Here is a 15,208-nt window from a genome sequence, read left to right as displayed (position 1 = left end):
CCTCATCAGTTCTTAGCTGAATTCTTGCAAATCTGTGACACTGTCAAGACCAATGGGGTTGACCCTGAAGTCTACAGGCTTATGCTTTTTCCTTTTGCTGTAAGAGACAGAGCTAGGACATGGTTGGATTCACAACCTAAAGAAAGCCTAAACTCTTGGGAAAAGCTAGTCAATGCCTTCTTGGCAAAGTTCTTTCCACCTCAAAAATTGAGCAAGCTTAGAGTGGAAGTCCAAACCTTCAGACAAAAGGAAGGAGAATCCCTCTATGAAGCTTGGGAAAGATACAAGCAATTGATCAGAAGATGTCCTTCTGACATGCTTTCTGAATGGAGCATCATAGGTATTTTCTATGATGGTCTGTCTGAACTATCCAAGATGTCATTGGATAGCTCTGTTGGAGGATCTCTTCATCTAAAGAAGATGCCTGCAGAAGCTCAGGAACTCATTGAAATGGTTGCAAATAACCAATTCATGTACACTTCTGAAAGGAATCCTTGAATAATGGGATAGCTCAGAAGAAAGGAGTTCTTGAGATTGATACTCTGAATGCCATATTGGCTCAGAATAAAATATTGACCCAACAAGTCAATATGATTTCTCAGAGTCTGTCTGGAATGCAAGCAGCAACAGGCAGTACTAAGGAAGCTTCCTCTGAAGAAGAAGCTTATGATCCTGAGAACCCAGCAATGGAAGAGGTGAATTACATGGGAGAACCCTATGGAAACACCTATAAATCTTCATGGAGAAATCATCCAAATCTCTCATGGAAGGATCAACAAAGACCTCAACAAGGTTTCAACAACAATAATGGTGGAAGAAACAGGTTTAGCAATAGCAAGCCTTTTCTATCATCTTCTCAGCAACAGACAGAGAATTCTAAGCAAAGCCACTCTGACTTAGCAAAAATTGTCTCTGATCTAATCAAAACCACTCAAAGTTTCATGACTGAAACAAGGTCCTCCATTAAAAATTTGGAGGCACAAGTGGGTCAGCTGAGTAAGAAAATTACTGAACTCCCTCCTAGTACCCTCCCAAGCAATACAGAAGAAAATCCAAAAAGGGAGTGCAAGGCCATAAACACGTCTCACTTGGCCGAACCTGGAGAGGAGGAAGAGGCAGTGATCTCCACTGAGGAAGACCTCAATGGACGCCCACTGGCCTCAAAGGAGTTCCCTAATGAGGAACCATGGGAATCTGAGGCTCATACAGAGACCATAGAGATTCCATTGAATTTACTTCTGCCATTCATGAGCTCTGATGAGTATTCTTCCTCTGAAGAGGATGAAGATGTTACTGAAGAGCAAGTTGCTAAGTACCTTGGAGCAATCATGAAGCTAAATGCCAAGTTGTTTGGTAATGAGACTTGGGAGGATGAACCTCCATTGCTCATTAAAGAACTGGATGACTTGACTTGGCAGAAATTACCTTTGAAGAGACAAGACTGGTGCACAAATTTGTATATGTCAATGTCAATATTACTATTTCTTACAAATTCGCACAACTAACCAGCAAGTGCACTGGGTCGTCCAAGTAATACCTTACGTGAGTAAGGGTCGAATCCCACGGAGATTGTTGGCTTGAAGCAAGCTATGGTTATCTTGTATCTCTTAGTCAGGATATAATATCAATAATAATTTTTAGTTTTAATTGTAAAAAGTCAAAGGGCATAATAAATACTTGTTATGCAATAATGGAGAATATGTTGGAGTTTTGGAGATGCTTTGTCATCTGAATTTCAGCTTTTCTCTTGTACTCCTCTTCACGCATGCAAGGTTCCTCCTATGGCAAGCTGTATGTTGGTGGATCACCGTTGTCAATGGCTACCATCCTTCCTCTCAGTGAAAATGGTCCAGGTGCGCTGTCACCGCACGGCTAATCATCTGTTGGTTCTCACTCATGCTGGAATAGGATCCATTGGTCCTTTTGTGTCTGTCACTACGCCCAACCCTTGTGAGTTTGAAGCCCGTCACAGTCATTCAATCCCTGAATCCTAATCGGAATACCACAGACAAGGTTTAGACTTTCTGGATTCTCAAGAATGCTGCCAATGGATTCTAGCTTATACCACGAAGATTCTGATTAAGGAATCTAAGAGATACTCATTCAATTGAATGTAGAACGGAGGTGGTTGTCAGGCACGCGTTCATAGGTTGAGGATTGTGTTGAGTGTCACAGATCATCACATCCATCATATTGAAGTGCGAATGAACATCTTAGATAGAAACAAGCGTGTTTGAATGGAAAACAGAAGTAATTGCATTAATTCATCGAGACACAGCAGAGCTCCTCACCCCCAACAATGGAGTTTAGAGACTCATGCCGTCAAAAGGTATATAGTTCAGATCTAAAAATGTTATGAGGTACAAAATAAATCTCTAAAAGTTGTTTAAATACTAAACTAGTAACCTAGGTTTACAGAAAATGAATAAACTAAGATAATTGGTGCAGAAATCCACTTCTGGAGCCCACTTGGTGTGTGCTGGGGCTGGGACTTAAGCTTCTCACGTGCCTAGGCTGTTTCTGGAGTTAAACGCTAGGTTGTAACCTATTTCTGGCGTTTAACTCCCATTTGTAACCTGTTTCTGGCGCTGAACGCCAGACCGCAACATGGAACTGGCGTTGAACGCCAGTTTACATCATCCTTCCTTGAGCAAAGTATGGACTATTATATATTTCTGGAAAGCCCTAGATGTCTACTTTTTAACGCAATTGGAAGAGCACCAATTGGACTCTTGTAGCTCCAGAAAATCCATTTCGAGTGCAGAGAGGTCAGAATCTAACAGCATCAGGAGTCCTTTTTTCAGCCTGAATCAGATTTTTGCTCAGCTCCCTCAATTTCAGCCAGAAAATACCTGAGATTATAGAAAAACACACAAACTCATAGTAAAGTCCAGAAATATGAATTTTGCCTAGAAACTAATGAAAATAAACTAAAAACTAACTAAAACATACTAAAAACTACATGAAATTAACCCCAAAAAGCGTATAAAATATCCGCTCATCACAACACCAAACTTAAACTGTTGCTTGTCCCCAAGTAACTAGACAAATAAAATAGAATACAAATAAGTCACGAAGCAATAATATCTCAGAGTTTTTGAGTGAAGCTCAGATTCTAATTAGATGAGCGGGACTAGTAGCTTTTTGCTTCCAAATAGTTTTGGCATCTCACTTTATCCATTGAAGCTCAGAATGATTGGCATCTATAGGAACTTAGAATTCAGATAGTGTTATTGATTCTGCTAGTTCAGTATGTTGGTTCTTGAACACAGCTACTTTATGAGTCTTGGCTGTGGCGCTAAGCACTTTGTTTTCCAGTATTACCACCGGATACATAAATGCCACAGACACATAATTGGGTGAACCCTTTCAGATTGTGACTCAGCTTTGCTAAAGTCTCCAATTAGAGGTGTCCAGGGTTCTTAAGCACACTCTTCTTTTTGCTTTAGACCTTGACTCTAACCGCTCAGTCTCAAGTTTTCACTTGACACCTTCACGCCACAAACACATGGTTAGGGACAGCTTAGTTTAGCCGCTTAGGCCAGGATTTGATTCCTTTAGGCCCTCCTATCCACTGGTGCTCAAAGCCTTGGATCCTTTTTATTACCCTTACCTTTTGGTTTTAAGGGCTATTGGCTTTTTCTGCTTGCTTTTTCTTTTTCTTTTTCTTTTATTTTTGCTCTCTTTTTTTGGGCCCTCCTATCCACTGTTGCTTTTTCTTCACTGCTTTTTCTTGCTTCAAGAATCATTTTTTATGATTTTTCAGATTATCAATTAACATTTCTCCTTTTTCATCATTCTTTCTAGAGCCAACATATTTAACATTCATAATCATCAAATTCAAAAGACATATGCACTGTTTAAGCATTCATTCAGAAGATAAAAAGTATTGCCACCACATGTAAATAATTAGAATTTTTCTTATTAAAAACTCGAAAGAAAATTGCCTCCTTATTCTAAAGAAAATCTGCTATTTTATTCATGTTTAATGATGATGAGAAAAATAAATTATAGCTTAATTGGAGATAAAATCAGAATATAGATACTAAACTACTATTTATATATAACTTCTAAGGTAAAACTCAAATAAGAACAATTATCACGGAGTTAAGGCTAAGATTAGAACTCAACAACCTTGAAGTTAGGAAGCGGATGCCTCTTTAGTCTGTGGAGTACTTGGCCCTTCAAGAGATAGTTTCTGACGCTTTAATTCCTTCAGTTCACGCCCTTGCTCTTCTTGTTCTCTGAGCAGTTTGCAGAGCATGCTGTTTTGATTTTGCTGTTCTTCCCTTATTTGGTCCATAGCTTCTTGCAACTTAGTAACAGATGCTTTAAGATGTTCCCAATATTCAAATTGAGGGATTTCCGGAAGAAATTCCTGTGTTCTTCTCTTGATGGGGTCATCCTGCACTTGTTATTTTTCTATTGTGGTTTTAGTGATTGGTTGCTCTACTGAGATATACTCCGTTATTCCTATCCTTACTCCAGCATCTTTGCAGAGCATAGAGATTAAGCTTGGATAAGCCAACCTGGCATCTTTGGAGTTCTTGTTTGCAATTATGTAAAATTCACATGAAATCAGTTGACGAACTTCCACTTCTTTTCCCAACATAATGCAATGGATCATCCCTGCTCTTTTAATGGTGACTTCAGAACGGTTGCTAGTGGGCAATATAGAACGCCCAATGAAGTCTAGCCATCCTCTGATGACTGGTTTGAGATCTTCTCTCTTAAGTTGATTTGGGACGCCCTTGCTGCTGGTGGTCCACCTGGCTCCAGGGATGCATATATCCTCTAGAATCTTATCCAGGCCCTTGTTTGTTCTCATCATTCTCCTATTGAAGGAGTCTGGGTCATCTTTCAGCTGAGGTAGCTTAAAGATCTCCCTGATCTTGTCAGGGTGGATGTGAACAATCTTTCCTCTGACCAAAGTCCGATAGTCATAGAGGGCAGTTCCAGATATTTTTTGCCTGTCTGTTTGGCATAGATTAGCGTAGAACTCCTGAACCATATTCCTTCCCACTTTTGTTTCAGGATTAGCTAGGATTTCCCAGTTCCTATTTCGAATCTGCTCTTGGATCTCCGGATATTCATCTTCTTTCAGATCGAACTTGACTTCCGGGATCACTGATCTTAGACCCATTATTTTGTAGTAATGGTCTGAATGTTATTTGGTTAAGAACTTCCCTTGATTCCAAAGTTGTTTTGGAATACTCTCTTTCTTGCCTCTAGGAGTGGGTTATTTTCCTTTAGGAGCCATGATCTTAGTGGGTATGGTTTAGTGATCATAGATAAACACACCAAACTTAGAGGTTTTCTTGTCCTCAAGCAAAAGAAAAGAAAGGAGAGGGATAGAAGGAGAGCTAGGCGCAACTTGTGGAGGAGAGGGGGAGAGGCCGAGCCAATATTTAAGGGGTAGGAGGGGTGGGTTTCGAAAATCATTTGAAAAAGATATGATAGAAAAAGTGATTTGGAAAAGATAAGTATGATATGAAAAGATGTGATTTAAAATGGAAAAGATATGAAAGATATTTGAAAAAGATAAATCTGGATTTTGAAAAAGATAATGTGGAGATTTGAAAAAGATATTGATGAGTTGAAAACATTTTAGAAGGAAAAGAGATAGATTTGTTTTGAAAAATTTGAAAAAGATTTGGATTGGATTGAAAAAAAAGGATTTGTGTTTATGGATTAAGATACATTTGATATATTTGAAATAGGGTTTTTAGAAATTAGGGTTAAAAGATTTTTGGAATTGAGAGTTTGTAACATGTTTATGCAAGAAATCATGAATTAAAACATGAAAATTAAAACTAAAATAAAAATTGTGAAGTAAAAACAAATTTATCTCCTCCCCACCATCCTGGCGTTTAAACGCCAAAATGCTGCATGTTTTGGGCGTTTAACGCCCAAATGCTGCTTCTCCTGGGCGTTCAACGCCCAGCTGTTGCTTCTTTCTGGCGTTGAACGCCAGGAACTCCTTTGTCACTGGGCGTTTTTCTGAACGCCCAGGATGCTGTAAATCTGGCATTAAATGCCCAGAAGGTGCTTCTTTCTGGCGTTCAACGCCCAGAAGATGCTTCTTTCTGGCGTTTAACGCCCAGATGGCTATCTTTACTGGCGTTTTCTTGCCAGTGAGCTCCTTTTTTTCTGTTTTGTGCTCTGAATCCTTCTGTAGCCCTGTGAACTTATGCAATTGATTCTTTACTTTGTTAATATTAAGCTCATGTAATTAAAATGAAAAATAAAATAAAATAAAATAAAATAATAGAAAAAGTTAGCTAACGGCTGGGTTGCCTCCCAGCAAGCGCTTCTTTATTGTCTTTAGCTGGACCTTGCTGAGCTTTTAATCTAGCCTCAGCCTTGAGCACTCTTGCTCAACATTGCCTTCAAGATAGTGCTTGATTCTCTGTCCATTAACAATGAACTTCTTATCAGAATCAATGTCTTGAAGCTCCACATAACCGTATGGTGATACACTTGTAATCACATATGGTCCCCTCCACCGGGATTTCAGTTTCCCGGGGAATAGCATGAGCCTATAGAAACAACAGAACCTTTTGTCCTGGTTCAAATATTCTAGATGACAGCTTTCTGTCATGCCACCTCTTTGATTTCTCTTTATAAAGCTTGGCATTTTCGAAAGCAGTGAATCTGAATTCTTCTAGCTCATTCAGCTGGAGCAATATTTTTTTTCCAGCTAATTTGGCATCAAAGTTTAGGAATCTGGTTGCCCAGTAGGCCTTATGTTCCAGTTCCATGGGCAGGTGACAAGCCTTACCATACACAAGTTGGTATGGAGAGGTCCCTATAGGAGTCTTGAATGCTGTTCTGTAAGCCCACAGAGCATCATCCAAGCTTCGTGCCCAATCCTTTCTACGGGTACTTACAGTCCGTTCCAGAATTCTTTTTAGTTCTCTGTTAGAAACTTCAGCTTGCCCATTTGTCTGTGGATGATATGGAGTCACCACCTTGTGGCGAATCCCATACCAGACCATGGCAGAGTAAAGCTGTTTGTTGCAGAAGTGAGTGCCCCCATCACTGATTAGTACCCTAGGGACACCAAACCTGCTGAAGATATGTTTCTAGAGGAACTTCAACACTGTTTTAGTATCATTGGTGGGTGTGGCAACGGCCTCTACCCATTTTGATACATAGTCGACTGCCACCAGAATATAAGTGTTTGAGTATGATGGTGGGAAAGGTCCCATGAAGTCAATTTCCCACACGTCAAACAACTCAATCTCCAAGATTCCTTGTTGAGGCATGGCGTAACCATGAGGCAGATTACCAGCTCTTTGGCAACTGTCACAGTTACGTACAAACTCTCGGGAATCTCTATAGAGTGTAGGCCAGTAGAAGCCACATTGGAGGACCTTGGTGGCTGTTCGCTCACCTCCGAAATGGCCTCCATATTGTGATCCATGGCAATGCCATAAGATCCTCTGTGCTTCTTCTCTAGGCACACACCTACGGATTATTCCGTCTGCACATCTCTTAAAGAGATAGGGTTCATCCCACAAGTAGTACTTTGCATCAGTAATTAATTTTTTCTTTTGTTGCCTGTTGTACTCCTTGGGTATGAACCTTGCAAATTTATAGTTTGCAATGTCTACAAACCATGGTGTTTCCTGAATGGCAAACAAATGCTCATCCGGAATGGTTTCAGAGATCTCAATAGAGGGAAAGGACGCCCCTTCTACTGGCTCTATCCGGGACAGATGGTCAGCCACTTGGTTGTCTGTCCCTTTTCTGTCTCTTATTTCTATATCAAACTCTTGCAGAAGCAACACCCATCTTATGAGCCTGGGTTTTGAATCCTACTTTGTGAGTAGATATTTAAGAGTAGCATGGTCAGTGTACACAATCACTTTGGATCCTACTAAGTATGATCTAAACTTGTCAATGGCATAAACCACTGCAAGCAATTCTTTTTCTATGGTTGTGTAGTTTTTCTGAGCATCATTTAAAATGCGGCTAGCATGATAAATGACATGCAGAAGCTTGTCATGCCTCTGCCCTAGTACTGCACGAATGGCATGGTCACTGGCATCACACATTAGTTCAAATGGTAATGTCCAGTCTGGTGCAGAGATAACTGGTGCTGTGACCAGCTTAGCTTTCAGAGTTTCAAACGCCTACAGGCACTCTGTGTCAAACACAAATAGCGTGTCAGCAGCTAGCAGATTGCTCAAAGGTTTTGCAATTTTTGAAAAATCCTTTATAAACCTCCTGTAGAATCCTGCATACCCCAGAAAGCTTTTGATTGCCTTAACATTAGCAGGTGGTGGTAATTTTTCAATTACTTCCACTTTAGCTTGATCCACCTCTATTCCCTTGTTTGAAATTTTATGCCCAAGGACAATCCCTTCAGTCACCATAAAGTGACATTTTTCCCAGTTTAAAACTAGGTTGGTCTCTTTGCATCTTTTCAGAACAAGTGTTAGGTGATCAAGACAGGAGCTAAATGAGTCTCCATATACTGAAAAGTCATCCATGAAGACTTCCAGAAATTTTTCCACCATATCAGAGAAAATAGAGAGCATGCATCTCTGAAAGGTTGCAGGTGCATTACACAGCCCAAATGGCATCCTTCTATAAGCAAACACTCCAGATGGACATGTGAATGCTGTTTTCTCTTAATCCTGGGGGTTTACTGCAATTTGGTTGTGGCCTAAATAGCCATCCAAAAAGCAGTAATAATCATGACCTGCTAATCTTTCTAGCATCTGGTCTATGAATGGTAAAGGAAAATTATCCTTTCTGGTGGCTGTATTGAGCCTTCTGTAGTCAATACACATGCGCCACCCTGTGACTGTTCTTGTAGGAACCAGTTCATTTTTTTCATTATGAACCACTGTCATGCCTCCCTTTTTGGGGACAACTTGGACAGGGCTCACCCAGGGGCTATCAGAAATAGGATAAATAATCCCAGCCTCCAGTAATTTGGTGACCTCTTTCTGCACCACTTCCTTCATGGCTGGATTTAGCCGCCTCTGTGGTTGAACCACTGGCTTAGCATTGTCCTCCAATAAGATCTTGTGCATGCATCTAGCTGGGCTTATGCCCTTAAGGTCACCTATGGACCACCCAAGAGTTGTCTTGTGTGTCCTTAGCACTTTAATTAGTGCTTCCTCTTCCTGTGAATTTAAAGCAGAGCTTATGATCACTGGAAAAGTGTCACCTTCTCCCAGAAATGCATATTTCAGGGATGGTGGTAATGGTTTGAGCTCGGGTTTAGGAGGTTTTTCCTCTTCTTGAGGAAGTTTCAGAGGCTCTTTCAATTCCTCTTAATCCTCTAGATCAGGCAGAACATCTTTAAAGATGTCTTTCAGCTCTAATTCGAGACTCTCAGCCATGTTGATCTCCTCCACCAGAGAGTCAATAAGATCAACTTTCATGCAGTCTTTTGGTGTGTCTGGATGCTACATGGCCTTGACAGCATTCAACTTAAACTCATCCTCATTGACTGCTAGGGTTACTTCCCCCTTTTGGACATCAATGAGAGTTCGTCCAGTTGCTAGGAAAGGTCTTCCTAGAATGAGAGTAGCACTCTTGTGCTCCTCTATTTCCAGCACCACAAAGTCAGTGGGAAAGGCGAATGGCCCAACCCTAACAATCATGTCCTCAATCACGCCTGATAGGTATTTAATGGAGCCATCAGCAAGTTAGAGACATATCCGGGTCGGTTTAACTTCTTCAGTTAAACCAAGCTTTCTGATGGTGGATGCAGGTATTAGGTTGATGCTTGCCCCAAGATCGCATAAAGCTGTCCTGGTGCAATTACCCTCTAATGTGCATGGTATCAGAAAGCTTCTGGGATCTTTAAGCTTTTCTGGAAAGCTTTTCAGAATGACTGCACTGCATTCTTCAGTGAGGAGAACTCTTTCAGTTTCTCTCCAATCCTTCTTATGACTCAAGATCTCTTTCATAAACTTGGCATAAGAAGGTATTTGCTCAAGTGCCTCTGCAAACGGAATCTTTATTTCAAGAGTCCTGAGATAATCTGTAAAGCGAGCAAATTGCTTATCCTGCTCCTCTTGGCGGAGTTTTTGAGGATAAGGTATCTTGGCTTTATATTCCTCAACCTTAGTTGCTGCAGGTTTATTTCCTACAGAGGTGGTTGGAGAAGCCTTTTTAGAAGGGTTGTTATCAGCACTTGTGTATGTCTGATCCCTCACTGGCATTTGAATGCTAGGGTTAGAAGCTGGAGTGACGTTGGACGCCAACTCCTCACCTGTTCCTGGCGTCTGAACGCCAGAACTGTGCTTCTTTTGGGCGTTCAACGCCACTTCTTTGCTTGTTTCTGGCGTTTGAATGCCAGAGTTGTTCCTCTCTGGGCTCTTACTGTCCTCAGAGGGATTTTGGATAGCAGTTTGTTCTTTTCTTGGCTTCCTGCTGCCTTGAAGTGAGGTATTTAATATTTTTCTACTTCTTAATTGAACTGCTTGGCACTCTTCTGTTATTTATTTTGATAACTATTTTTCTGTTTGCTTCAACTGTACCTCCATATTTATATTAGCCATTCTTGTATCTTGTAGTATCTCCTTGAATTCGGCCAGCTATTTTGTTAGAAAGTCTAATTACTGATTGAATTCAGTAATTTGTTCTACAGGACTGAGTTCTGCAGTTACTGTTTTAGCCTCTTCTTTCATGGAAGATTCACTATTTAGGTACAGATGCTGATTTCTGGCGACTGTATCAATAAGCTCTTGAACCTCTTCAATTGTCTTTCTCATGTGTATAGATCCACCAGCTGAGCGATCTAGAGAAATTTGAGCTTTCTCTGTAAGCCCATAATAGAAGGTGTCTAACTGCACCCATTCTGAAAACATTTCAGAGGGCATTTTCTTAGCATCTCTCTGTATCTCTCCCAGGCATGATAAAGAGATTCATTATCTCCTTGTTTAAAGCCTTAGATGTCCAGCCTTAGCTGTGTCATCCGTTTTGGAGGGAAGTATTGATTCAGGAATTTTTCTGACAGCTGTTTCCATGTCCTTATGCTAGCCTTAGGTTGGTTATTTAACCACCTCTTAGCTTGGTCTTTTACAGCAAATAGAAACAGTAATAATCTGTAGACATCCTGATCTACTTTCTTATCATGTAATGTGTCAGCAATCTATAAAAACTGTGCCAGAAACTCTGTAGGTTCTTTCTGAGGAAGACCGGAATACTGGCAACTTTGCTGCACCATGATAATGAGCTGAGGATTCAACTCAAAGCTACTGACTCTAATGGAGGGTATACAGATACTACTCCCATATGAAGCAGTAGTAGGGTTGGCATATGACCCCAGAGTCCTTCTGGACTGTTCAATTCCACTTAGATTCATGATGGAGAAAAGAGAATTGATATGAATAGCAAATAAAAATTTTTTTTTGTAAAAGGGGAACGAATAAATAATAAAAGAAAAGAGAATAAAATAGTTTGAAATTAAATATAGAATTCGAAAATTAAGAACAAAAAATTTAAGACTACAATAATTACTTAATGAAGAAGATTTGAAAAACTTTGGATATGATTTTTGAAAAAGATTTTAAATTTGGAAATAAAAATCTGAATTTTAAAAATTGATTTTTGAAAATTTGCTTTAAAATAGAGAGAAAAGATACTTTTGAAATTAATGAGGAAAGAGAAAAATAACAAAATAGCACAAGATTTAAAATTTTTAGATCTAATGCTCCTTGTTTTCGAAAATTTTAGAGGGAAAACACCAAGGAACACCAAACTTAAAAATTTCAAGATCAAGACACAAGGAAAACTCAAGAACACTTTGAAGACTCACAAGAACAACAAGAACATGAAAATAGAACACCAAACTTAAAATTCTTAGAAAACTTAATTAAAATTTTCGAAAACTAAAGAAAAATTAACAAGAAAACACCAAACTTAAAGTTTGGCACAAGATTTAATCAAAGAAAAATTATTTTTGAAAAAGGATTTTAAAAATAAGATACCCAATTACCAAGAACATAAACCAATGCTCTAGCCAATTGAGCTGTAAATGTAACACTTGTTTTGAAGAAGTTTTTTTAATAACTAAGAATAGAATTTTTTTCGAAAACTAATGTTTTGAAAAAGCACAAGAAAAACAAGAAAAACTAAAGATCAAATAAGAAAAATAAACAAGAACAACTTGAAGATCCAAGAAAAACAAAGAACACAAATTCAAAAATTTTAAAGGAAAATATAAAACATGCAATTGACACCGAACTTAAAATATAAAACTAAACTCAAACAGAAAAACTCAATTATTAGTAAAAAAAAAAATTTCGAAAAACTTTTGAAAAAGAAAATAAGGATTCTAAAAGAAAGTAAAAAACTCTGACCCAATAGACAAAATTTCCTAATCTAAGCATCAAAATGAACCATCAGTTGTCCAAACTCGAACAATCCCCGGCAACGGTGCCAAAAACTTGGTGCACGAATTTGTATATGTCAATGTCAATATTACTATTTCTTACAAATTCGCACAACTAACCAGCAAGTGCACTGGGTCGTCCAAGTAATACCTTACGTGAGTAAGGGTCGAATCCCACGGAGATTGTTGGCTTGAAGCAAGCTATGGTTATCTTGTATCTCTTAGTCAGGATATAATATCAATAATAATTTTTAGCTTTAATTGTAAAAAGTCAAAGGGCATAAAATAAATACTTGTTATGCAATAATGGAGAATATGTTGGAGTTTTGGAGATGCTTTGTCATCTGAATTTCACCTTTTCTCTTGTACTCCTCTTCACGCACGCAAGGTTCCTCCTATGGCAAGATGTATGTTGGTGGATCACCGTTGTCAATGGCTACCATCCGTCCTCTCAGTGAAAATGGTCCAGGTGCCCTGTCACCGCACGGCTAATCATCTGTTTGTTCTCACTCATGCTGGAATAGGATCCATTGGTCCTTTTACGTCTGTCACTACGCCCAAACCTTGTGAGTTTGAAGCCCGTCACAGTCATTCAATCCCTGAATCCTACTCGGAATACCACAGACAAGGTTTAGACTTTCCGAATTCTCAAGAATGCTGCCAATGGATTCTAGCTTATACCACGAAGATTCTGATTAAGGAATCCAAGAGATACTCATTCAATCGAATGTAGAACGGAGGTGGTTGTCAGGCATGCGTTCATAGGTTGAGGATGGTGATGAGTGTCACGGATCATCACATCCATCATATTGAAGTGCGAATGAACATCTTAGATAGAAACAAGCGTGTTTGAATGGAAAATAGAAGTAATTGCATTAATTCATCGAGACACAGCTGTGCTCCTCACCCCCAACAATGGAGTTTAGAGACTCATGCCGTCAAAAGGTATATAGTTCAGATCTAAAAATGTTATGAGGTAAAAAATAAATCTCTAAAAGTTGTTTAAATACTAAACTAGTAACCTAGGTTTACAGAAAATGAATAAACTAAGATAATTAGTGCAGAAATCCACTTCTGGGGCCCACTTGGTGTGTGCTGGGACTGGGACTTAAGCTTCTCACGTGCCTAGGCTGTTTCTAGAGTTAAACGCCAGGTTGTAACCTGTTTCTGGTGTTCAACTCCCATTTGTAACCTATTTCTAGCGCTGAACGCCAGACTGCAACATGGAACTGGCGTTGAACGCCAGTTTACGTCATCTATCCTTGAGCAAAGTATAAACTATTATATATTTCTGAAAAGCCCTGGATGTCTACTTTCCAACGCAATTGGAAGCGCGTCAATTGGACTCCTGTAGCTCCAGAAAATCCATTTCGAGTGCAGAGAGGTCAGAATCCAACAGCATCAGCAGTCCTTTTTTCAGCCTGAATCAGATTTTTGCTCAGCTCCGTCAATTTCAGCCAGAAAATACCTGAGATTATAGAAAAACACACAAACTCATATTAAAGTTCAGAAATATGAATTTTTCCTAGAAACTAATGAAAATAAACTAAAAACTACATGAAATTAACCCCAAAAAGCGCATAAAATATCCGCTCATCAAAGACCCTGGAAAATTCTCCATCCCTTGTACCATAGGCACAATGACCTTTGAGAAGGCTCTGTGTGACCTAGGGTCAAGTATAAACCTCATGCCTCTCTCTGTAATGGAGAAGCTAGGGATCATTGAGGTACAAGCTGCAAGAATCTCAGTGGAGATGGCAGACAATTCAAAGAAACAGGCTTATGGACTTATAGTGGATGTATTGGTAAAGGTTGAAAGCCATTACATCCCTGCTGATTTCATAATCCTAGAAACTGGGAAGTGTATGGATGAATCCATCATCCTTGGCAAACCCTTCCTAGCCACAGCCAAAGCTGTGATTGATGTTGATAGAGGAGAATTGATCATTCAAGTGAATGGAGACTCCCTTGTGTTTAAAGCTCAAGGATATCCCTCTGTCACCATGGAGAGGAAGCATGAAGAGCTTCTCTAAATACAGAGTCAAACAGAGCCCCCACAGTCAAACTCTAGGTTTGGTGTTGGGAGGCCACAACCAAACTTTAAGTTTGGTGTTGAACCCCGACATTCAAACTCTAAGTTTGGTGTTGGGAGGTTCCAACATTGCTATGAACATCTGTGAGGCTCCATGAAAGCCACTGTCAAGCTATTGACATTAAAGAAGCGCTTGTTGGGAGGCAACCCAATTTTTACTTATCTATGTTAAATTTCTATTTTCTTTTGTTATTTTATATTTTTTGTAGGTTGATGATCATGTGAAGTCACAAAAACAATTGAAAAAGCAAAAACAGAAGGAAAAACAGAATGAAAAATAGAACACCCTGGAGGAGAAACTTACTGGCGTTTAAACGCCAGTAAGGGTAGCAGAATGGGCGTTAAACGCCCAGTCTGGCACCATTCTGGGCGTTTAATGCCAGAAATGGGCACCAGACTGGCGTTTAACGCCAGGAATGGGCAAGAAGCTGGTGTTAAACGCCAGGATTGGCAGCAAGGGGCGTTTTACACGCCACATGGTGCAGGGATGAGAAATCCTTGACACCTTAGGATCTGTGGACCCCACAAGATCCCCACCAACCCCACCTCTCTCTCTCTTCTTCACCCATTCACCAATCACCTCAATACCTCTTCCCTAAAAACCCCTCACCTATCAAGTCTCACCATTCTCTTCACCACTCACATCCATCCTTCATATCACTCTACCTACGTCACCATTCAAATTCAAACCACTTTCTCACCCAAACCCACCCATAATGGCCGAACCACACCCCCCTCTCCACTCCTATATAAAC

At 39.7% G+C, this 15,208-nt stretch overlaps 1 non-coding gene across 1 annotated transcript; it reads right to left on the bottom strand.

Annotated features, from left to right (window-relative positions):
* Window positions 1-213: 213 nt before the first annotated feature.
* LOC148565074 (small nucleolar RNA R71) lies at window positions 214-321 on the bottom strand. Its single transcript, XR_015884968.1, has one exon. It is a non-coding gene; the product is annotated as a small nucleolar RNA R71 (small nucleolar RNA).
* Between the last annotated feature and the right edge of the window lie 14,887 nt (window positions 322-15,208).

This window comes from Arachis ipaensis, chromosome B5 (assembly GCF_059453495.1).
Source record: "Arachis ipaensis isolate K30076 ecotype BB chromosome B5, ASM5945349v1, whole genome shotgun sequence".
Classification (NCBI taxonomy): domain Eukaryota; kingdom Viridiplantae; phylum Streptophyta; class Magnoliopsida; order Fabales; family Fabaceae; genus Arachis; species Arachis ipaensis.
This window is presented reverse-complemented; position numbering and strand designations above follow the sequence as displayed.